Source organism: Mesoplodon mirus (assembly GCF_964341445.2).
Source record: "Mesoplodon mirus genome assembly, chromosome: 7".
Classification (NCBI taxonomy): domain Eukaryota; kingdom Metazoa; phylum Chordata; class Mammalia; order Artiodactyla; family Ziphiidae; genus Mesoplodon; species Mesoplodon mirus.
In genome coordinates this window covers 85,725,439-85,749,864 of record NC_138983.1, presented here as the reverse complement: position 1 = coordinate 85,749,864, position 24,426 = coordinate 85,725,439, and the positions used below count along the sequence as shown (strand labels likewise).

The 24,426-nt window shown below is 38.2% G+C and overlaps 1 protein-coding gene and 1 pseudogene across 2 annotated transcripts in view; both read left to right on the top strand.

Annotated features, from left to right (window-relative positions):
* LOC309808842 (uncharacterized protein) overlaps positions 1 to 24,426 on the top strand; it is a gene marked incomplete at its 5' end in the record, with an annotated part of 172,158 nt that overhangs the window by 17,615 nt on the left and 130,117 nt on the right. The window lies entirely within an intron of this gene.
* On the top strand, positions 14,045 to 18,004 carry LOC309808029 (3-hydroxyisobutyrate dehydrogenase, mitochondrial-like; annotated as a pseudogene). Its single transcript has 2 exons — positions 14,045 to 14,056; positions 16,872 to 18,004. The product of its transcript is annotated as a 3-hydroxyisobutyrate dehydrogenase, mitochondrial-like (transcript).

The window sequence follows — 24,426 nt, the reverse complement described above, 5'->3', positions numbered from 1 at the left end:
TTTGTTTGATATTTTCTCATGGTTAGACTGAGGATATGTATTTCTTGACAAGAACACTTCAGGAGAGATATTATGCCATTTTCAGTACATATTAGAGGTACAAACAAATCTGTATGTCTCACTACTGGGGATGCTAACTTTGATGACTTAGTTCTAATGATAGCTGCAAAATCACTATTTTTCCCTTTGTAATTTTTTGAGATTGTTCAAATATTCTGCTTCTTGTTTAATTTTCCCATACTAATTTTAGCATCCATCAATAATTTTTGACTCCACCCATTACTGTGGTGTTTGATGATTGTTCATTTTCTATTCCCATCATTCCCTCTACATTTATTAACTATAATTTGAGTATAAGAAAGAGCTGTTCTTCTCCTTCATTTATGTATTTATCTGGTTATTTGTTCATATATATACATACATCAGTATGAACTTGTGGATAATTATTTTATTCTACGGGTTAAAATTTATTACTATCATTAATAGTTTTGTTTCTCAAAGTGTTCCATATTTGGTCACTGGTACTCCTTCCAGCTGTCTCCTATATTTTTCCTACATGGCCATACAATTTTTGGAGTAATATTTTACTTTCTGACACCACAAAATGCTCCAGACCCATCTTTTACTTTCCTCTGTCTCAGCCTTGAATCAGTCATTTCTCCATGGAGTTCTTGTTCCTTGCATTAATAATGGTATTCAGAAACCAGAATCTTGGTATGAGGTGGATTTATCACTATCCAAGCTACCTCATTGTGTTTTCATCAGAGAGAGCTAAAAATATATATACGAATACATAAAAATATACAAGTATCTCTATTTTCATATTATCTATCTGGGTGTGTATGTATATACACACACGTGTGCACGCACACACATTATCATCTGTCTATCTACATATATATATAACTTCAAATTGATATATGAATTCACATTGATACCTTGATTCCAATCCAACAGCACAGGGTTTGTTCTAGCCTCCCTTACCCTTTCCTTATTTGTCACTCTTTAACAATTAGAAACCTGATTCTCATTATTTGCAGTCTATTCATTTGCTCAATTCTGGAATACACATAAAATATTTAAAAATCATTAACCTGTACACGTGTGAAAAATAAATTTACTAACAAGTTCAGTATTTGTGTACATTTCTTTTTGTCTTTAGCTTTTCAGTATATATTGTGCATGGTTAATTACAGTATATTAAAATACTGTTTTCCAAAGTTACTTAGGTTAGCTCTTTCCCACCTCCTTCAGTGTGTTTTTTTTTCTTCTGCAGTGTGAGAAAATCTAGTACTTTGTGTTCAACTCAGACTACCAAACCAGAAGTTCTAGCAGAAAAGGTGATAATCCATATGTGCAGTAAGATCCCCAGGTGATTCTTTTCATGGGAGAAATATGAGGAACACTGCTTGACGTCTCTACAACTAAGATATCTAAAATGAAACTTCAATTATTCCTTCTTCCAAACTTTTCCATCCTGCAAATCTTTTCTTCCTCAGTGAATGGTGCCATGATTCACACAAAAAGTAACTCCATGCAAAAACCTGGGAATGATCCTCAGTTCCTTCCTTTTCTTCACTTTCTGCATAGACTGCATCATTAGGTCCTCTGGAATCTCATCTCTTTCTCTCTCATCACTTATATAATGTTTCTCTTCATCTTCATTGCCACCATCTTAGCCACTACCATTTCTCCTTTGCTCTACTTGAACAGCCTAGTATCTACACAACTATCTTTTCATTTAATTGCTTTCTCTTGCATCTAAGATAAAGTCAAAATCCTTAGCCTTATAGATTCTGGCCTTGCCTTTGCTTGTAAGTTGTATTTTCATACTTATAAGTACAGGCGCGCGCACACACACACACACACGTATAGTTGGTATTGTTAGTTTAGGTTTTGTTTGCCCTCCCATCCTAGCATGAGAAAATTAAGAAACAAAGTCAAACCAAAGAAAAACTTTAAAAATAAATTTGAATAATATCCTTTCCCTCCAGAACATTTCTCTAAAGCAGTATTATCATTAATGGCAGTACAGACCAGAATTTTTTCCCTTAGACATAAAGGCATGGTGAAGAAGTCTCACTAAAAACTGGAATCTAAGCTTTCAATGTCAAATTCTGTCTCTAATCTTCTGCAGTAAGCCATAATGATTAAAGTATAGGAATCTGAATCAGAGGTCTGGTTTAGTATAATCTTTTTTGTAATAAGCTTTGTACCTTAGACAAGTCATTTATCTCTCCATTCCTTAATTTCTTCATTTATAAACGGAGATGTTAAGAGTATTGATATTCAAGGCTAATGAAAAAAGAATGCATCTAAGTACTGTATCAAACACTTTAAAAAGTGACCAGTTCAGGTTCTCTGCCCATTTTTAAATTGGAATATCTGGGGTTTTTTGATATTAAATTGTATGATTTCTTTAGATAATTTGGATATTAACTCCTTATCAGATATATCATTTGAAAAAATCTTTCATTCAGTAAGTTACCTTTTCATTTTGTGATGGTTTTCTCCTCTCTGCAAAAGCTTTTCAGTTTGATATAATGACACTTGTTTAATTTTACTTCTGTTGGCCATGCCTGAGGAGATAGACCCGCAAAAAATATTGCTAAGATCGATGTCAATGTATTTTTCCTAGGGGTTTTATGGTTTCAGGTCTTCAATGTGAGTCTTTAATCCATTTTAAGTTTCTTTTTATATATGGTATAAGGAAATAATTCAGTTTCACTCTTTTGCAAGTAGTTGTCCAATTTTCCTAACACCATTTATTGTCTTTATTTCATTGTATGTTCTTGCCTCCTTTGTTGTAGATTAATTGATCACATAACTGTGGGTTCATTTCTGGGCTCTCTATTCTATTCCACTGACCTATGTGTCTGTTGTTATGCTAATACCATACTGTTTTGATTACTATAGCTTTGTAGTATAGTCTGAGATCATTGCATGTCATACCACCAGCTTTGTTTTTCTTTCTCAATATAGCTTTGGTTATTGGAGGTTTTTTGTTTGTTTGGATGATTCTATACAAATTTTAGGATTATTTGTTCTAATTCCGTGAAAAATACCATTGGTATTTTGATAGGGGTTACATTGCTTTGGGAATACATACAAATGACCAAAAGACACATGAAAAGATGCTCAATATCACTCATCATCTGGGAAATGCAAATCAAAACCACAGTGAGATATCACCTTACACCTGTCAGAATGGCCATCATCCAAAAGGGAACCCTTGTGCACTGTTAGTGGGAATGTAAATTGGTGCAGCCCCTATGGAAAACAGTACCGAGGTTCCCCCAAATGTTAAAAATAGAATTACCATATGATCCAACAATTCAACTTCTGAGTATCTATCCAAAGAAAACAAAGACACTAATAAGAAAGGATGTATGCACCCCTCTGTTCATTGGAGCATTACTTATACTAGCCAAGATATGGAAGAAACTAGTGTCCATAAATAGATGAATGGATAAAGAAGATGTGGTGTATATATACACACGTATATAATGAAACAGTACTTAGTCCTAAAACAGAATGAAATCTCTTCACTTGCAGCAACATGGATTGACCTAGAGTACTAGGTGTGCTCAGTGAAATGAGTCAGACGGAGAAGAACAAGTACTGTATGATTTCACTTACATGTGAAATCTAAAAAAGAAAACCAAAGAGAAACAAACTTGTAGATACAGAGAACAAACTGGTGATTACTAGAGGGGAAGGGGGATGGGGACTGAGAGAAATAGGTGAAGGGGATTAAGTGGTACAAATTTCCAGTTATAAAATAAATGTCTTGGGGATGCAATCTACTGCATAAGGAATATAGTCAATAATACTGTAATAATTTTGTATGGTGATATATGGTTACTAGACTTATCACGGTGACCAATTCAAATGTATTTAGATGTTGGATCACTATGTTGAACACTTGAAACTAACATAATATTGTATGTCAACTCTACTTCAATAAAAAAGTGACCAGTTAACATTAATTGGTATTATAATTACATTTTCTCTTCATAAAGGCACATTTTATTGATTTTTTCATTATAAAGTATAAAAGTACCTTTTATTTTCAAGATGAGTTCTAAGATTACTTGTTAATGTTAATCTGGTAATTTAAAATACGTCTAGATATAATTTAATTTTAATTGCCTAACACAAATATGTCTGATATTCACCATTATGAGTTCAAACCTTTTGGTAAAGATGTCAGAGGAGTCACCAAAACATTTTTGTTTATTGCCTCTCATTGAACCCTAAATGCTAACAAGACTTTTTGTTGGAATGAGGGATCAACATTTTATACTCTTTAAGAACTAATGCCATAGCTGTTTTATTTTTATAAATAAAGCTCTTTCCGTTTACTTTGTAGTGTACAATTTTTGAATGGCCCGGAAAGAGAAAAATTATTCTTTGGGCTGACAAAAATGATAAAGAGGCTCATTGCTGATGAAGGGAAGAAGACAAAGAAGAATAGAGAAAGAAAGATTAGTTCCTCTTTCAAAAGGGGGGCAAGATACTAGAGGTTTCTGCAGGGAAACTGAAGCACACCTTTCTTTCTGAGATTTGAAAGGAAGAGATGCCCTACATTTAAATATCTAGAGTATATCTTCCATTTAAAAATGAACCTAGCTAATCATCCAGTGAGGAAGAAAAGAGTAAAATAGCCTTTGATCAAGTCCTTTCTGTGGTGTTAAATGCAACGAATTATAATGAATATCACATATCTAATGAGTTCAAGAATTCCCCTTAGAAGAATTGGTCTGTCCTTTACAAAAAAGAGAGTTCAAGTGAGTTATTTGCATTTGGTAGGGAAGCTCTACTGTCTAAATCATACTCATTTAAAGGTGAAGTTCAGGGCTTCCCTGGTGGCGCAGTGGCTGAGAGTCCACCTGCCGATGCAGAGGACACAGGTTCGTGCCCCGGTTTGGGAAGATCCCACATGCCGCGGAGCGGCTAGACCCGTGAGCCATGGCCGCTGAGCCTGCGTGTCCGGAGCCTGTGCTCTGCAATGGGAGAGGCCACAACAGTGAGAGGCCCGCGTATCGAAAAAAAAAAAGGTCCAGTTCAAAGTCTGCCATAATTTGTTATTATATATGTAATTTTTGAATGTAATATACAGTTACATATGTATAGAACACCAACAAGAAAGTGACCCACTTTAGAGTCAAGAAAATATATAGGTGACGTGTAAAGGGTTGGAGTAGATACACCATAACAGTAACAACAGAACAAAACAAGACATCAACAACAACACTGGAGCGGCTGAGAAAATACCAGAAAAAATACTTTAAGACGAAAACGTTTACTAGAGACAAAGGTATTTTAAAGTGATAAAAGGATTATACCATCTAGAATGTATAATAATTATAAACTTATATGCACCCAACAACAGAACTTCCAAACACAATGAAGCAAAATGGACACAACAGAAAAGAGAAACCGACAGTTCTACAGTAATAGTTGGATACTTTAATACCTTTCTTTCAATAGCAGAACAGACAGAAGGTCAACAAGAAAATACAAAAACTTGCACAACATTATCAGTCAACTAGACCTAACAGCCATCTATAAAACATTGCACCCAACAGCATCAGAATATACATTCTTTTCAAATGCACATGGACATACTATATGCTAGGCCGTAAAACAAATTTCAGTACATTTTAAAGGATATAAACAATACAAGGAGTGCTCTCAGATGACAACAGAATGCAATAAGAAATCGTTAACAGAAAGAAATCGGTTGAACATCACAAATGGAAATTATACAGTATATTCCTAAATAATTCATGGATCAAGTAAGAACTCATAAGGGGAATTAGAAATACTTTGAGATGAATTAAAATGAAAGTATAACATATTACTACTTGATTGGTCGCACATAGTCTTTTGAAAAGCAGAGGGGTTAGACAAAGAGATCTAAATTAATTAAAAAATCATTTATTATTCTGGGAATAAAAAGAACTGGGCTTAGTCTCAGTTTTGCCTTTCTTTATCTTTGTGTCTGTTGATCATCTTGGAATAGTCATTACATAGTCAGAATACAGTTGCCATCTCAGGAATCAAATACTGTTATCTCTAGGGCTACCATAACAAGATACCACAAACTTGTTAGCTTAAAAGAACAGAAATGTATTTTATCACAGCTCTAGAGTCCAGAAGATCAAATTCAGAGTGTTGAGAGGGCCATGTTCTTTCTGACACCTCAAGGGGAGGATGCTTTTTTGTCTTAACCAGATTCTGGTGGTGGCCATCAATCACTGGTGTTGGCATTTTTTGATTTGCAGCTGCATCACTCTGGTCTCTGCCACTGTTGTCACATGGAATTGTCTCTGTGTGTTTCTGTCTCTGGAAACAATTGAAATAGAAATTTCTATTTTAAAAAAACAAACTGTTGATTACTATGCTCTATTTAGATAGTTCCTCTAACCCACCCACCTCCATTTCCCCATATGTATTTGAGAAGGAAAGAGGAACTCCTGTGAGCTATCATTTTGGAAAAAATCAATGATACAGTGTTTTACTAGAGATGCCTCTTATCTAAAATATTTGAATTAAATATAAAATCTGGGGAAATTATCACCCAGTTTCCCTCTTCTAGAGGCATGATCTAAATGATAGGCAGCAGAATATTTTATAGCCATGAGGTTTGCTGACATTATTGATTTGATCCAGAATCTGTATTTTCTCTCTAAAGAAAACAGTATTCTCTCTTTCCTTTCTTTAATTTATAATGTTGATGTCTTAAGATTATTGTCAGAGAGGATGCTTGTAGTTCAAATGATTTGGCTGTATTTCACCAGTATTATTACAAGCTAGTCAAACAATGGCTGGGCTCCAGTATAGACCTCGGTCCCTTTGTTCCACTGGGATACGGATGTGAAAGCCACTGTTTCCTTATATTCCAAAGACCAAATAAATAAAACAAATAAATAAACACAAAAAAACAAGTAAATGAAACTATCTTAAAACCAACTCTCTTTTCTTCCTCATCCATGTTAATTCTCTTCTACCTAAAATTACTTCCTGGAAGTGATTTTTATGTTTCTTAGAGCCTCTTTATGTATATATCCACACTAATGCATATAAAACTGTTCCTTGTAGATCTTTTACTTTTTCCATTTGAAGAATTATTTTCACATGTCATATAGAGTTTATCCATTGTCCTAGATATGCATTTTTCCTGTGTATTTGAGCATCATAGGAAGATAAATTCTACTCTTGAAAATGTTAACTGGTGACTGAGACACAGAAAGCTATTCTTCTTACCATTTTTCAATAGTGAGTAGTAGATTCTGTAGGGGTGGAATTTTAAGATGTAAGTATACTGTTTTTCTACACTCCAATTACGTTCCCCTTATCATAGAATATTGACCAGTGAAGTGTGCTGCTGACTTTTCAGAATCCATGTACATACAATCCATTAAGTTATTAGATATAACGTTGGTCAGAAAAGCATACTGCGAAATGTTGCTTTTATTTAAACTCCCACTATTTTCACTCCATGGTTTCAAGATTTGACTTCTTTATTGCCCTCTGGTAGTGGGCTCTGTGAACTGCATATTTACGGGTCTGGAGCACATATCTTCCCGGAGGTATTCAACTCCTCAGGTACAAGCTAAAGAGTAGATGATAAGAAGCATTCATATTTATTAAAACTAATTAAGAATATCAGTAGCCTGACTGTTGTTTCTAAAAATATAAAATATTTATCCTTCTGTTGTCAAACAACCATATTTCATGAAAAGAAGTATAAATCCTTTTTTGCTTGCAATGAAAGAACAATAATTGAAGGTATTCTTCATTTGGACCAAATACCTTCTCTGAAAATATAAGTTAAAATAGGAGTTGAACTTTGCAAAATATTCTTTAGTAAATAAAACTCCACATATAATTTCAAATTATCATTGAATTTTACCTTAAATTGAAATATCTATATTGACTTAAATGCTGTCCTCTGTAATTTCGGATGATTCCCTCCTTTATATCTTTTTCCTCTCTTCAACAAATAAAATACATATGAATGCCTAACATGAGGTAGGGTATTCTCTGTGAAATAATGATGTTGGTATACTTGATTTTGACTTAGCAGAGGGATTGAGCTTCTGTGTTGGTGAATTCTCCCCAGATGGTGCGTGGGGAGAGGGTCAGGCATGTCTCTGTGCTCCTGAAGTTTTCTCTGTGAAACTGTCAACCTCCAATATCAGAAATAACTTCCTTCGTCAGAAGGGATTTTCAGACATTAAAAGTTTTCTCTTAAAGTGCAAGTATTTTTAAAATCTATAAAATATAGGGCATTATACATTTTCTTTAGTTACTACAAGCTGAATTTTAACTGAGAAGACTGGGGACTCCATGTATGTATACACGCATGCATGTGTGCATGTTTGTGTGTTACACGTGTGTGTGTGTGTGTAGGTCTACTGAGGATACAGAACGTATTCTGCACATGACAGAGCAGTGGTATATCAGAAGGGAAAAGAGTATAAAGGACCAGCTTCACCTGCTTAATTTGTCCCCTGACCTGGTGTCTTCTTATTTTCCACAATCCTTTGCTGATCTGTATACTAAATACCCAGGGTTCCTGGGTACCCCCAGGTACCTCTGTAAGTTTTACAAGCCTATCAATATCCCATGTACAGTGGATGGAACCTGGACTTTTTGCCCATATAGTTTTCCTTTCCCTCAGAGTTTTCGTCTGAGCTATGTCATGGGGTAGGTAGTGTTGTGAAAATTTGTGCTCACTTGTTAAATAGAAACTACTCATTTAACTGTTTAAACAAATAAACAGTATCTTGAGTCAATTGCACAGCACCTCCAGTCTCCACAAAGCAGAGTTACTTTGGGACAGGAAGTTCTTTTAGTTTCCCCTTAAATCAAAATACAAAGTTATTGAGCAATTCTAGGACCAACCCTATAGTTGCAAACTTGGGAAGAGATCACAGGATTCTGTAATTGTTTGCTTACCCCCTTACTGGGACAGCAAATAGCTCAATAGTTCTTTTTTTTTTTTTTTTTTTTTTGCAGTATGCGGGCCCCTCCCGTTGCGGAGCACAGGCTCCAGACATGCAGGCCCAGCAGCAACGGCTCACTGGCCCAGCCACTCCGTGGCATGCGGGATCCTCCCGGACCGGGGCACGAACCCGCGTTCCCTGCATAGGCAGGCGGACTCTCAACCACTGCGCCACCAGGGAAGCCCAGCTCAATAGTTCTTATACTGAAGTCAAAAGGAAGAATAATACCGGAACAAAGTCTGCAGTTAAAGTCTGCGTCTTATTTTTATTTTCTCTTGGCACATAGTAGGTAACCGTTAAATGTTCTCTTGATAAATATTAAAAACACACAAGATACTTCCTATACTAGGGGTCATAAAATTTCAACTTTTCTTTTGGTGTAGGGGTTGAGGATGAAAAGTTTGGAAACTTCTGATCCATGTTAATGTGCCTGCTTTGAGAACTTCAGGGTGCAGCTTTTAGATGGAAAAGGTTGCCAAGAGGACCAGAAGTAGAATAAAGGCATTTATGTAATTCTTCCTTATAATTTCATTTATTGGTTTTCAGCATCTAACTTTGAAAAGTTGCCTGAGGCTGCCTAGGGTCTGCAATAAGGATCACAGCTGTGCTGTCCTACCCCCTCCCCACACGTGGGAACAGAGCCTCCCCAGCAGTGCTCATAGAGCCCCATGGCTTTCCGCCCACCTCGGTACTGCTCAAGGCAGTGGCTTTTTTCTACCAGCCTCGCCCTTCTCCATTTGAATCTTTTTCTTCTTTCCAGTTTTATTGAGATGTAATTGACATGTAACACTGTATAAGTTTAAGGTGTACAACATCATAATTTGATACATGTATATATTGCAAAATGATTACCACAATAAGGTTAGTTAACACATCCATGACCTTACACAATTAATTACCTTTTGTGTGTGTGTGTGTGTGTGTGTGTGATGAGAACATGTAAGATCTACTATCTCAGAAACTTTTGAGTATGCAATAGAGTGAGGTTAACTATAGTCACCATGCTGTACATCAGACTCCCAGGATTTATTCATCTTACAACTGGAAGGTTATACCCTTTGACCAACAACTCCCCATTTCCTCCACTCCCCAGCCCTTGACGGCCACCATTCTACTCGGTTTCTGTGAGAGCAGCGTTTTTAGATTACACGTAAAAGTGAGATTATGCAGTGTTTGTCTTTCTCTCTCTGACGTATTTCACTTAGCATAATTCCCTCAAGGTTCATCCAAGTTGTTGCAAGTGGCAAGATTCCCTTATTTTTTAAGGCTGAATAACATTCCATTCTACATATGTGCCATATTTTCTTTATTCATTTGTCTGTCAATGGACACTATAGAAACAGAAACTCACTCAGTTCCTACAAGTGTCCAAGGTAACAATAGACAAAATATGGATGTTGGTGGGTGTAAATCCAGGCAGTAGGTTAGACTACATCCCACAGGCAGGAAGGCCACTATTTTAGGAGGAGCTGCTTTGAATATGAATCAAATAATAATTAATTTATATATCACCAGTTCAGAACTAACTCATCTGTTTTAGACACCTCACCATAGATACGAAATGAGAATGAGTGGAAAAGGAGGCTTCTGAAGGCAAACAGTCATAAAACCCATTATTATTCTGTAAAAAGGAGACTATACAGTCTTAGCTTTAGAACCTCAAATCAAACAAAGACATGTAGCAGCCTCAGTAGGATATAATCACAACAGAAAAAATACAAGCAGAAGGCAGAGGAAAAAGAAGTGCCATTTGGTATGGGAATAACTAGCTCTGTATGTCTCAAAAGCCTCCTATAAACATGTCTGGGTGTCAATATAGTGTAATAATTAATATCCATAAACCCCGAGTCTTAAGAAAAAAGAACTGTATCTTTTGCTTTCTTTTAGAAAGGGACAGAAAGGTACCTATATTTGCTTTAATAAATACAGAGACTTAGTGCACTTAAATATTTGATCAAATAATTAAAAAAATGTTTCTTACAGCATACATCATTTTCTTTTTTTTTTTTTTTTTGGCGGTACGCGGGCCTCTCACTGTTGTGGCCTCTCCCGTTGCGGAGCACAGGCTCCGGACGCGCGGGCTCAGCGGCCATGGCTCACGGGCCCAGCCGCTCCGCGGCGTGTGGGATCTTCCCGGACCGGGGCACGAACCCGCGTCTTCTGCATCGGCAGGCGGACTCTGAACCACTGCGCCACCAGGGAAGCCCCATCATTTTCTGATGAAACGGGTAAAATAAGGTTCTAGGGTGTGAGGCAGGCATGAGGTATTATACACATTTTCTTTTCTGTCCTTTTGTAGCTGAATATCCTTTTCCAGGCCTAAAGAAGTAGTAAAATTATGGATCTAAGATTGAATAAAAGGTTTCATAGACATATTTTACATATATGCCATTAGATTTCCACAGAGTTATTTCAGGCTGCTGACAGGCTGCTTGCTTGAGCTGAGACCCCTCTAAACAAAGCCCAGGAAGAAACTAACAACTGTGAAAGCCAACTTATTTCTTCTGTGAGTAACTTGGCTGCAGAGCAGACTAATTACCCCTTTAACCACACTGTTTGAACTCATTGTACTTATCTGGGAATCACTATTCTGAAAGTAGAGAAGGGGACTAGGGAAGTTAAAAGAGACAAAAGTTGTAAATATGGTCTCTTTGCAGAATCTCAAAGGTCAGGCAACAGGCTTATTTCTGATGGTTTTAAAAAGAGAAGCTGAGCTGTGGTTTAAAGGTCCACTTTGGAATTCAAGTTCTACCTCAGGTGCAGCCCGAATGCTAGTCTCCACCTGGAGTGAATCACTGAAGGATCATTTCTCAGCACATAGTCAGTGTTTGTTCAATTTTCATATTATTTTATCCCAGTGAATAATACTGATGAGGGATTTTGAAACTATTAAATTCCGCCAAAGGACTTGATTTTGTAATGATACCAAACCTTGGAAAATAAAGGAAGTAGAGACTGGTGAATCCTTGACAAATTATTAGAGGTATAACTGATTGTTTCATAAGGAAAGATAGGGAATGGATCATTTAGGAACCTGAATGAATACTTTGAATCTCATCTATTTCTGTTAAAACTACAGGTTAGTTGAGCTCAAAAATTGTAGGTATAAAAATTGTGTTTTTTGGTAATAAAATTTGTTTTAACCCTTCTCTCAATTACGCATTTAAACGTTGACCAATTCACAAGTAACTGTTTACAGTCAGTGGATTGGCCAGTGGCTTTGGGGTCATTCATGTTATAGTCTGGGATTTCCAGTGTGGTCTTTATCTTCCCATGTACACTCTAGTTCATACGTTTTATTAGCAGTCGTAGTAGAAATAGTAGCAGCCGTATCGTTATGATTCAGTTAGAGTAGAATTGTTTCTGTAACTTCTTACGCTCAGACATATACTAAGCAACACACATTCTGAAAGCACTGGTGTTGGAGTAAATTCGATGTTGATGAGACTAGTCACTGCCCTTAAAGGAGCTTGTCTTCTAGTTGGAAAGATGTGACATATACAATAATCCGAGGCAGTAAGTAAATACATGGGTCTGAGGGCAGAAGATCCTGAAGGAAGCAAGCTGCAAAGAACTCATTTTGAATCCTGGCATTCATATTGGCAGATCTCCTCACACCTTTTCAGGACAGTTATAGACAAAGCAAGTAGGACTGGAGAATACACTACAATGGCCAAAATAAGATTTAATGTCATTTCAGCCTAGGGGATTCTTTCTAGGCTTTGAGCATATGATCATTTAAATGCCACCTAAATAGTAAATTTACTTTAATGCTGACAATGTAGAAAAGATATTTTGCTGCAAAAGTATACACAGTAGTAACAAGTGGATTTTGGAAGGAACTAATATTTTGCCTTATACTGATACTACACTATTGCCCTAGACCTAGCAGCAGCCTTTACTCTTTGTTGTTTTCTTCTAAGACTAAAGAGTTTCTTTATTTTCTTCCACCAACAGATCTCAGAGCAATCTGAGTGCACTGGCCAGTTGGGACACAATTATCATTAGAATTCTTGGCTAGAGAAGAAAGCTCCTAATTTAAGAATGGCTTTTTGCCTTCTGAGAGCTCAGAAGAGCAAATTGCAAGCCATCTACATTTATAAAACATGTCTTAGTATGGAAAATCTCAAACATCTACAGAAGTAAAAAGAAAGAAGTAGAAACTTTCATCAATTGTTCTCATCAAATGTCAATTTCAGGCCAATACATTTTCTCTACACCCTCTCTGAATACTACCGCCATAATCCCCAGCAATTTTAAAGCAAATCCCAGATTTCTTTTTCTCAGTGAAAACGTCAGTATACGTATTTCTAAAATGCAAGAACTGCCCTTTTTAAGCTCAACTATGTCATTATCACACATCCGCAAATAATAATAATTCCTTAATATCAACAAATAGCCAGTCAGTTCATGTTTCCTTGATTGTCCTATACATGTATTTTTATTTTAATAACCATTATTTATTTGATTGCTGATCCAAACACAATTTCTTTTAAAGTATAGGTTTAAAAGAACTCAATTTGTTCATTTTTCTTGCAAGTATTTGTCATTGAATTCAAAGCATTCATCCAGTAGGGTTCCCAACTGTCTGGATTATGCTGATTGCATCCCCTTTATGCTTATATATTTATCATGCTCCTTTGGCCCATGTATTTACTGTCAGTTGGTAGATAGATCTAGGGCACTGACATAATTCAGGTGTGATTTTTTGTCAAGTGTACTTCATAGATAATATTGATGAATTCCAAAAGGAACTATAAAGTGTCTGTCTTACTGTGATGTTGCAGCCATTAATGATCAATGTCTAGATCCATTAATTTCTTAAGGGTACCAAATGGTGATAGTCTACTAATTAGATTATTATTCATTTACTAGCTAGAAGATTATTTCATCAACTACTTGGTTGCCCTGAGTTACAGTTTAATTAGGAAAGGAAGAATAAATGTTTCTTTTATTTTATTTACCAGTTTTACAAAAAAAAGAAAAAACAGGAGAGAGAAAGGTTGACTGCAAAGTAGCTTCCAAAGATGACTAATGAGGTATTTTCTTTCTTTGTTGTTGTTTTCAGTGAGGTTGTTATAAATATCGATGCAGAGATTGTCCCCTCTTAGGCTCACGGATCCTGTTCAAGTTGGCTCCTGAGTCCTTTGCACACAACCACAGTAGTCTTTGAAGTCTTCCCAGCTCTCTTGTACGACAAGGTGTAACAGGAACATCTAATTCGTTTCTTATGCTGGATTTGAAATCAGCTATTTCTCCAAGGAGGCATTATCCACTGTGTTTATTCAAACTTGTGTTCCTTCTAGTTTAACCTTCTCTCGAGACATGTTTTTTTTTAAACAAATTACTTACTGAATTTTTTCACCTTTTCAAATCTTGCTATTCTCCAATCACTTCATTTCTGATTTTTTCTAATTTCTTTTATGTTTTTCTTAAAACCAGTTTCTATTCCTTTTAAAATTTCTTTTACTTTTTCCGCAATATCAGGCAATAAATTTCATTTGTTCTGTGGACGTGTCTTTCTGTCACGTTTTCAGGATTTGCTGGAACTTTCTTTTCACCCTCTTTTTTCTTTTTTTTTCTCACTGATTTTCTACAGGATGTGAGTGGAATACTCTTCTGTCACTCCTTTTTAAATGAAATAAGTTTCCACTTTAGGAGGGAATCATAGATCAGAATATAATTTCTAGCTTCAGAACTCCAGGGCTCACTATCTTCTATTATTTTCACAACATAATTTTTAAAAATGACCTTAAAATTTCTCAAATCTTCCTCCTCGGCCCTCCTCTGCCCATTTACCCAGGGCTCCTCTTTCTTGTCCTTGTTGAGTATGGGGGTTTGTTCTGGAATGGTGCTTTGGTTTGATAGGTGTCAAGGTTTCACAGACCCCAGAACACTTGGCATCCTCAGAACATTTCAAAGTTCTTGCACTCAGCTGCAAAGTGGAGCCTGCAACCCGGTTTCTGTCGCTGTTCTCAGTGAGTTTTTCAATCTCAGTGAGTTCTTGAACCATAGTAACCTTTGGCTCTCCTGAAAGAGAGAGAGAGTCCTTCCCTTGTCTTCCTCCCACACACCTTGGGATACACATATGTAGGTCTTTTTCCTGTTGTTGATTTGTTCCTACCTGGCTATATGTTGCAGTTAATGTGGACACCTTGTTGTAGATGTTGCCTGTGGGTTTTTGATCTTGCTATTCTAGATGCTTTTCTTTCTTCTTTGTGGGGGTGGGGGCTTGTGTATTTAGGGGAGGGGTGGCATATTCAGGGATAAAAATCTTCTCTGTAGCCACCATCATTTCCCCAGAATCCTCTGCCATTAATATTTAAAAGAAAATCATAGGAATCATTATCCGGATCCTTAGGATAATCATTACATTGTATCTGTCTTTTTTCCAGGCTTCAAGCTGCCTGTGGCTTCCCACGTTAGTATACTGACATGACTGGGCAATGCCTAATTTGACAGGTTCTTTCTGTACTACCTTCCTCCTAATCATGACAGCCTTGTACGCTATATGTAGTCTTCTTTACTGATAGGGAATTTAGAAAATACAGGAAGCCATGGGTTTAATAGCTGAAAGTGGAATTAATGTATTATTTTTCTCAGGTAAAATATCATAAGACTCCTTAGGCCCAAGTTGTAAAATGAAATCACAAATTTCCTGGAATCATTTTGCAAACGTGAATGCCCACATAAAGTACACTAGGACTTGAATCCAAGGAATAACACATTTTTAGAGCCTCCAGATTTATAAACTTAGTACAATTCTGCATTACTTCTTAAGGCAACTGAAGAAAATAATTTTGTGATCAAATAAATATTGATTTTATTAACATAGTTATTTTAAAAGTTTATAAAGCTTTTAAAAAATGTTAAGGCTCTGTCAGCCTCATCAGTTGTTATTTCTTTTCTAGAATCTTGGATAAAGGAACAGTCGTTTGAGGGGAAACATGGTATAAAATGGGAAGATAATCTAACAGTGAAGATAGTTATATCTCTTCCTGTGTGATGAACTACTCCTAAGCTTGGTGGTTTGAAACAGCAGGCACTTTATCTCCTCACAATTTGTGAATCAGCAGAATGGGCTGGGATCCCCTGGGTGGATCTATCTTGCTTTCACCTGAGGTGACTACTGAGGCTGCCATCATCTGGTTGCTGGACTGGGGCTGGTTGCTTTCACATGTCTGGCCATTGATGCTGGCTGTGGCCTGGGCCTATTCTCCACTAGGTTAGCCAGGCTTCCTAACATGTCAGGTTTCCATGAGGACAAGCCCTAAAGCACGAGTACTCTCCAAGCTTCAGCTCTTGATATGCCATTGGGCCAAAGCAAGTCATGTGACCAAACCCAGGTCAAGGTGGAACAAAACTACACAGGGTGAGAAAACGGGGGGGAGGGGCATTTTCACTGGGGGTCAGTAGTCTAACAAACTGCTGCAATAACTATATAAAGAAAAGCCCCCCGGAGGACAACTGGCAAAAAATAAATGTGTGCGGGGTGGGGTGGGGGTTTGGCATGCGGGGGCAAAGGCAGTAAACAGGGACTACCAAAATCTGAAGATTCTGGAATTTTTGGAAAATCCACTGGGATTAAAGGAGTTACACAACCACGTTCTGACACCAGAAGAAAGGTCCCAGTTGAGCATCAGGGAAGTCTAGCGCTCTTCCTCCATCGCATCAATTTCCACATTTCTTTGACTCAGCATATTTGTAGAATGAATCATGACTTTCTATAAATTTTTAGTTCAGTTTTTCAAAGAAATAGTGACCTCGCTTCTATCTGCTGTGCCACAAAAATGCCGTCGAAAAAAATTCCTTCTGTTAAATCGCTCACTAGGTGAAATTGTATGTGTAACCTAGTACCAAAGAGGTATTAAGAATCGCCACAGCCGAGCCGGCCCTCCGCACCACGCACCCTATAGCAGCCAGTGGGTGAGCCGGGAGTCGAGGAGGTCACCGTGGGAAGGAGGGGCGCGGGCAACGTGTCAGCCTCCTTCCGTCTCCGTGGAGCCACCTCCTGCCTCTGGTACAGGGAGTCGTCCACAGCAGCCGTCGGTGGCCAGCCTTGCAGCGCTGTGTTCTAGGTCAGTAGCTTCCAAGACTCCAGTTGGATTCATTGGAGTAGGCAACGTGGGGAATCCAATGGCAAAAGAGCTCTTGAAACATGGCTAGCCACTCACTATTGCTGATGTGTTCCCTGATGCATGCAAAGAGCTGCTAGATGCAAGTGGACCCGGTAGTGTCTTCTGCAGCGGATGTAGCCGAAAAAGGTGACAGAATTATTACAGTGCATCAATGCGCTAGAAGCTTATACTGAAGCAAATGGAATTCAAAAAAAAGTGAAGAAAGACTATTAATAGATTCCAGTACTGTTGACCCTATGGTTTTGAGAGAATTGGCCAAAGAAGTTGAGAAAATGGGAGCAGTTTTCTCGGATGCCCCTGTTTCTGGTGGTGTGGGAACAGCTCGGTCTGGCAACCTCACATTTAGGACGGGAGGGGTTGAGCTGCTGTGGTGCATGGGCTCCCATGTGGTGCATTGTAGAGCTGTTGGGACTGGCCAGGCTTCGTAGATCTGCAAACACTTGCTGTTAGGTATTAGTAGGATTGGAACTGCTGAAGCTATGAATCTGGGACTCAGGTTAGGGCTTGACCCAAAACTCTTGGCTAAAATCCTAAATACGAGCTTAGGACGATGTTGCTCAAGTGACACTTAAAATCCTGTACCTGGGGTGATGGATGGAGTTCACCTGGCTAATTACTATCAGGGTGGATTTGGAGCAACACTCATGGCTAAGGATCTGGGATTAGCATGAGGCTCTGCTACCAGCACGAAGAGCCCAATCCTTCTGGGCAGTCAAGCCCATCAGATCTGCAGGGATGTTGTGCGTGAAGGGCTACTCTAAAAAAGACTTCTCATTCGTGGTCCAGTTTTTGCAAGAGGAGGAGACATTCTGAGTTTGCCCTCTGGCTGTGAACACTGAAACATTGAAACCAAACTGTGTCTTGGAGCCCCTTATGGCTCACTCCACAGGAAAATGGGCTTAATCAAGGTCAACTGTCTGCTTTTGAGTGTCTAGGTCAGGGGTCCCCAACCCCTTGGCCTCGGACGGGTACCAGTCCACAGCCTCTTAGGAACTGGTCTGCACAGCAGGAGGTGAGTCGCAAGCAAGCCAGCTATAAGCTTCATCTGCCGCTCCCTATGGCTCACATTACCGCCTGAACCCCACACACCCCGCCTCCCCTCCCTGGAAAAATTTGCTTCCAGGAAACCGGTCCCTGGTTCCAAAAAGGTTAGGGACCTCTGGTCTAGGTCACAATAGATCCTGGGATTTGTCACCCATTTTAAACTGCTTATTCTTTTTATCTATTTAACAAACATCATCTGTAATTTTTTTTTCTGCAAGCCACTGATGGTAACTGCTAGCTAGCTAGCTGATTGGCCTTTTTCAAAAGTTTGATTCCTGAGCATCTTCAGCTAAAACGCTGCCTACTTCACTCAGGATATTATTTACTCCACTTTACAAAGAAAACTAAAATTGTTTTCAACAGGATAAAATCTATCCTCGAGGAAAGAAAAGAAACTGGTGTGAGAAAAGGTATTAGAGAAAGGGGAAGTATAGTGAATTACTACCTGTGTGCCTCAGAAAATTTGTCCTGTTATCCCAGTGGTGATATTCTTGCATTGAGATTACTGGTTTATTTTCTAGGAGTTGTTAAAGCAAGAGAACTCCTTGCTGCACGTTATGTAATTTGGACTCTTACAATTATCTTGGTGTGCCCCTCTTGTAACAACTTCCCATACTCAGCAAACTGTTTTTTTCATATTTTTGCTTCCTTGTACATTTTTACTGCATATTTTTTACTTCAAAAGAATGACATCTTTAGAACTGTTTCAGAGCCAGCGATGATACGTGCTTTAGATAATTATTACACTATGCTAAATATAACCATATTCTTTTGAATTGAAATAAATTTCTATGCTGATAAAAAAAGAGAGGCACATTTCATTAATGTTTAAATAGTATCCTTCCTCCTCTAAAACTTAAAATAGGATTCAGTCTGATTCCTAAAGGGTTATTTTCTTCAACAACAAGAGCTGACTTAGGCCATTTCTTGGCAGTGGAATCTGAGCGTAGAGGTCTCTGTCTCACTGCCCTTTGATTCTCACTCACGGTATCCTGGGTGAATGTAATGGATGGATGTGCCCTTATGACTTAGCCCACTGCTACTGCTCCTGATGAGGGTTAGTGGTGTGGGCCACTTTAAATCTTGCCCAGCAAAGTGCTGACATCTGGGGTTTCCTATCAAGTTTACCAGATATTCCACAGTAATTTCATAATTTACACAACATAAAAACACTGATCTTGAGCTTAGGAAAGCATTTCATTTGAACAGATACAGAACACTACTCTACAAAATGGTTTAAAATTTGTGAGCAATTACATTAAATAAACTCTAATATAAATTAATCTAATACAAGTAAAGTAATAGTTGCAAAGCTACTGGTCGCTTCAGAAGCGGTGGCTACGGATAACTTCAAAGTTGTTTCCTCAGTGCGTTAAGAGGCGAAACTATTTGCTGTCAACTTCTTCTTGGGGAAGCTTTTTTCCTTAGTTTGATGCTGATTCGCGTTATGAATGTATAGGAACCATTACTGGTTCTTCCTTTCCATACTCAGTGCACCATTATACTTCTATCCTCTTAAGATCTGGATATCTGTTACTGCTACTGTTGGCTGGAGCCTGGCAGGAGGAAAGCTATCAAGAAAAAAGGTCAACAAGTGTTCAAGAGTTTTAGCATACTACTGAGACTTTTTATCTACCATAATCATAAGAAATAATAATTAAAATTACAGCCTGGTCAGTGAGACCTTGAGTAAATTGTGGAAGCATCCATGTTTCCTACAGTTTCAGGGGATGGATATTTCCTGTTATTAACTCTATATCCTCTTCAACTGGAACAGAGAGACCTTTCTCTGTTGAAGCAGTTTTGTCTTTTTCCTGGGCATTTTCAGTTTTCTCTTATGAGAGACTTGTAAAGCTTACATACACAGACTTACACATACATGTATAAAGCAAAGAAGGGATAGAGTAGTCTTGAGAGGACACTGTTTTGTAGCAGGCACACAAGACAGAGGTAATACTCCCTGATTGCATTTGCCTCCCTAGCCCCATCTCCTTTGTGGAAAGCATCAGCATTCTGAGTGGTCTCTGCACCCCACTAACTGGACGGAACACTGCATTGGCATTCTTAGGGAGCACTGATGGTCCCTCCGGAAACTGGTTAGAGCTTGTGCAGCCACAGTGCACAGGAAAGAATCAAATATACTTCATATAACATGCTTACTCTGTTTTGCTTAATTAGCACTTACTCCCTGTAAAAGGCTGATTTCTGCTTTGACAGGGAGTAATCGAACTCTGTATTCACCCAAACCATAAAATTAAAGTTAACATACCTCAGCTTTTCATCCTACTGGAAGAAATGTATGAAATCTAAAGTTATTTTTTAATTGCTGCTGTTTAGAATGCCTGAGGCCCATTTGCTGAACTTGTTAAAGAGCAGTGTTAATGAGGGTATTTTTCGTTTCTTTCTTTTCCGACCACAGCATGAATTCTCAGCCCAAAGTGTGCCCTGTTTCCCACAATAGAGACGGGGAAAAGTGAGAGTCTCTCACCACAAAGCATGAGACAACTACAAATACTTTTCTCCCAGAGTTAACATTGATGACAGTCTTTGTGGAAAAGGACTTCCTCTTTTTGCGGGAATACAGTAGAAATGCAAGTCATATTCTCCATAATTTCACTACTGGAAAAATAATTTCATAGTCCATATATATATATGTGTGTATATATATATATATATATATATATATATATACACACATATATATATATATATATATTTTTTTTTTTTTTTTTTTGCGGTACGCGTGCCTGTCACTGCTGTGGCACTTCCTGTTGCAGAGCACAGGCTCCGCACGCGCAGGCTCAGCGGCCCTGGCTCACGGGCCCAGCCGCTCCGTGGCATGTGGGATATTCCTGGACTGGGGCACGAACCCGTGTCCCCTGCATCGGCAGGCAGACTGTCAACCACTGCGTCACCAGGGCAGCCCCATAGTCCATATTTTTTATTGGTCTTCTTAAAAACATATACAGTGTTTACAATAAGGAGTAAAAGAGAAGATTTTCAATGCGATATTTCAAGGAGCATTTTGTAAAGGCGGGATCCAGTCCCAACTTTGGAAAATTAACACACACCTATGAGATCAAAGAGTCACCTGCAAAAAATTTGATTATGTTTTTCTTTCATACTAGTTTCCTAAAGGTGCATTGTTACTTCTTGGTAATGTAATAGTCAGAAATGACTATATGGTGGCCATTTGAGGAAGAAGTAGCTCTTACATAAGTGTCTAGTGACCTTATCTCTTTTGATACAATACCTCTTGGTTTCAGAGGCTTGCACAGATTTCCTCTAAATGAATAAACTTAGTAAGATGTTTCTAACTATCAATTAATCTAAAAGTAGATTTAGAAATCTACTTCTGAAGCAGTTTTGTTAAGCAATTATTGGTCAGTTCTCTTTCTGATTGGTACTTCTTTCTGCAAAACAAATCCCTGTACTTAGAACAATGAATACCACCATCCCTGGCTCCTTGATTATTACACAGTGATGTTTCTTGAGAAAAAAGCTTACCCTTTTTTGGGGGAAACTTCAGTCCATGAAGTAAAACTTCATTAAAACTAGATCTGCTTCTAATGCCAGTGTGATGCAGATCAGTATCCCCTTTCTTTTGACTTTCCAGGCTGTGTGAAGAGAATGGTATGGTTTGGTTTAGGAAGGGTTGTAGCTTAAGAGGATTGCATTATGTTTCTGTGTCACTTTGGGGGGTTTTATTTCAATATTATATCCTGTTCTGTAAAAACACCATAGTCATTCTCTTACTTATTATTAAATAATTAAACGCTGCCCTTTGTTTACTTTCCCCTTGTGATCAGAAGACTCCTCTCCACTCTAGGCCTTGATCTGAGTTCCAATTCATCAGCTTGTAGTAGCTACACTTCTGGTTTCTTTTTTTTTTTTTTTTTTTTTTGCTGTACGCGGGCCTCTCACTGTTGAGGCCTCTCCCGTTGCGGAGCACAGGCTCTGGACGTGCAGGCTCAGCGGCCATGGCTCACGTGCCTTGCCGCTCCACGGCATGTGGGATCTTCCCGGACCGGGGCACGAACCCGTGTCCCCTGCACCGGCAGGTGGACTCTCAACCACTGCGCCACCAGGGAAGCCCTACACTTCTGGTTTCTGAAGTCAGACAGATATGGGTCCCATTTCTGTCTTCATCAGTTATAATTTATTCTCTGATATATGCATACCAGAGCTGGCAGTGACAAACATTTTGCTTCTCCTTACAGGGTTCTGTGCATTTTAATAGAGGATCACAATATTTTAAGTAGAGCTGGGATGGGGTGGAAAGAAAGAGCAGGAAAACATGCTTTTAGGAAGGTCTGAAATACAAATCACATGGAGGTAACTGCTTGAGAGAAAACCACCCCTACCTGAGTATTGTCAATAAAGTAGCACAGGGAGGCAAACGAATCAATTGTTCACTAAAAATGTTTTTCTTTAGAAGAATAAAATTCACAAGAAAGCCTCATTGCAAATAAAATATATTTGTTTTCCTAAAGGAAGATATTTGAAAAGTCGTAGTAAATACCTGCTTTGACCTTCTGTGTCCCTAGTGTTCTATCTCCACTAAGTTTTATGAACACTACATAGAGGAGGAGCCTGAGTCTCAAAGACCATAAGTAAGAGATGGATTCCAGAGCCTTTGCAAGGTCCATTATGCCCCATGACTTCCCATTGCTTGTGCTGTTCATCCAGATAGGTGCTTAGGATACCAGAATGAATACATCTCTTTCGAGAGGTTTTTAACAGACATTAGATACTAAACAAGCACAACACCTAACAAATAGAACAGAATGCTTTATTTAAAGCAGAAACAGAATAAATGCTCACCTAGTATCGTTTAAATCCCCTTTAAATTATTTTTTGAATGAACATGTTTATATTTGAGGGTATTTTCTTATTTTTTCCTAGTTCCCTTTACTTGCACCTCCTTTCTTTTTCTCTTTTCCCAACTGAAACATTTATGGTTTCAAAAGTAATTACTTCTTGAAGAAAGTTTTCGTGTATACTAAGTGCTACCTAATGGAAGCCATAAGCATAGAGTCTGCTAGCATTTAGAGTGGTATAATACATAGCCAGGTTGAATCAAGTGGGAGAGAAGGTTAATCATTCTTTTAAACTGGCAGTGTTGCCGGAGGTGGATTAATATGCTTTTTGAATCTCTTATGTGCTGTAGGTCTCCTTGATCACAATCACTAGGTTAATGGTTGAGGTTTTGAATTAGAGGTGTCTCCTGGGCTCAGCTGGGCCAAGTCCCTTCATCTCTCTGGCCATATTAGGTGATAGTTTTCTCATTTCAATACACGATCTATGTTAGAGGGAGTGTTGACTATACCAGACTTTCAACGTGGGCACCCAGAAAGTGGAAGAATCTCTCTATTGGTGATTAATCATAACTCTTTTCATTGTGAATATAGTCCTTCCCTTAGGTAAGGCAGGAACACCATGAAAAATAGAAAGTTCTTGGGTGTCTGTGGAAGCTGGAGTGCTCTCGACCTGTCAGCTCACTGGCAGAGCAGGCTTCGTCCGGACACTAGAGAACAAAATGTGAAATTGGCACCAGCCAGCCTCTCCATTGCACAGGATATCCCTATTTAAATTTGACAACCAGGATATTTTACAATTTGAAATTCTTGTCATCTGGTTTTCTTTAGTTTTTTCTTTGGGTTGAAAAGACTGAGAAGCTTGTTAAAAAATCTGGAATTCTGATGGTGAGGCTTAACCAGATGTATTGAGTCATCAATCAGCAAACATTGACCAACGCTTACCATTCCCCCAGTTACTATACTAAGGACCCAGACACGTCTCAGATAGTGGCCTTGCTCATTCACTGTATTTACAGTACTTTTTTCTAAATGTAACCAGAGCTCAGGTAAAGACAAGACATTGATTTGAGTCTGAAGTAAACAAAGCTGACTGGTCTGATCCCTTCAGTTTCCAGAATTATTTTGTTTCAGGTAGTAATTTTCCCAGACCAATAGAACAAAGTTCTATCGTCTATTTATTTAATATTTTATCACAATAGTCCTTGCCCCTTTGACCTCTAGTGAGGAAACTTGCATAAGAAACTGAAATATGCTTAGGTTCTATGGGTAAGTGCAGATAATGATATGAATGAAATTGAAAATGAAAGCCAAAGGTGGAAAAGGCAGTTCTGAATAGTTGAAGTAAGACAGAGGTATTTGAAAAATCAAGTAGAAAAGATACCATAAGGAATGGAGAGCTTTTGGAAG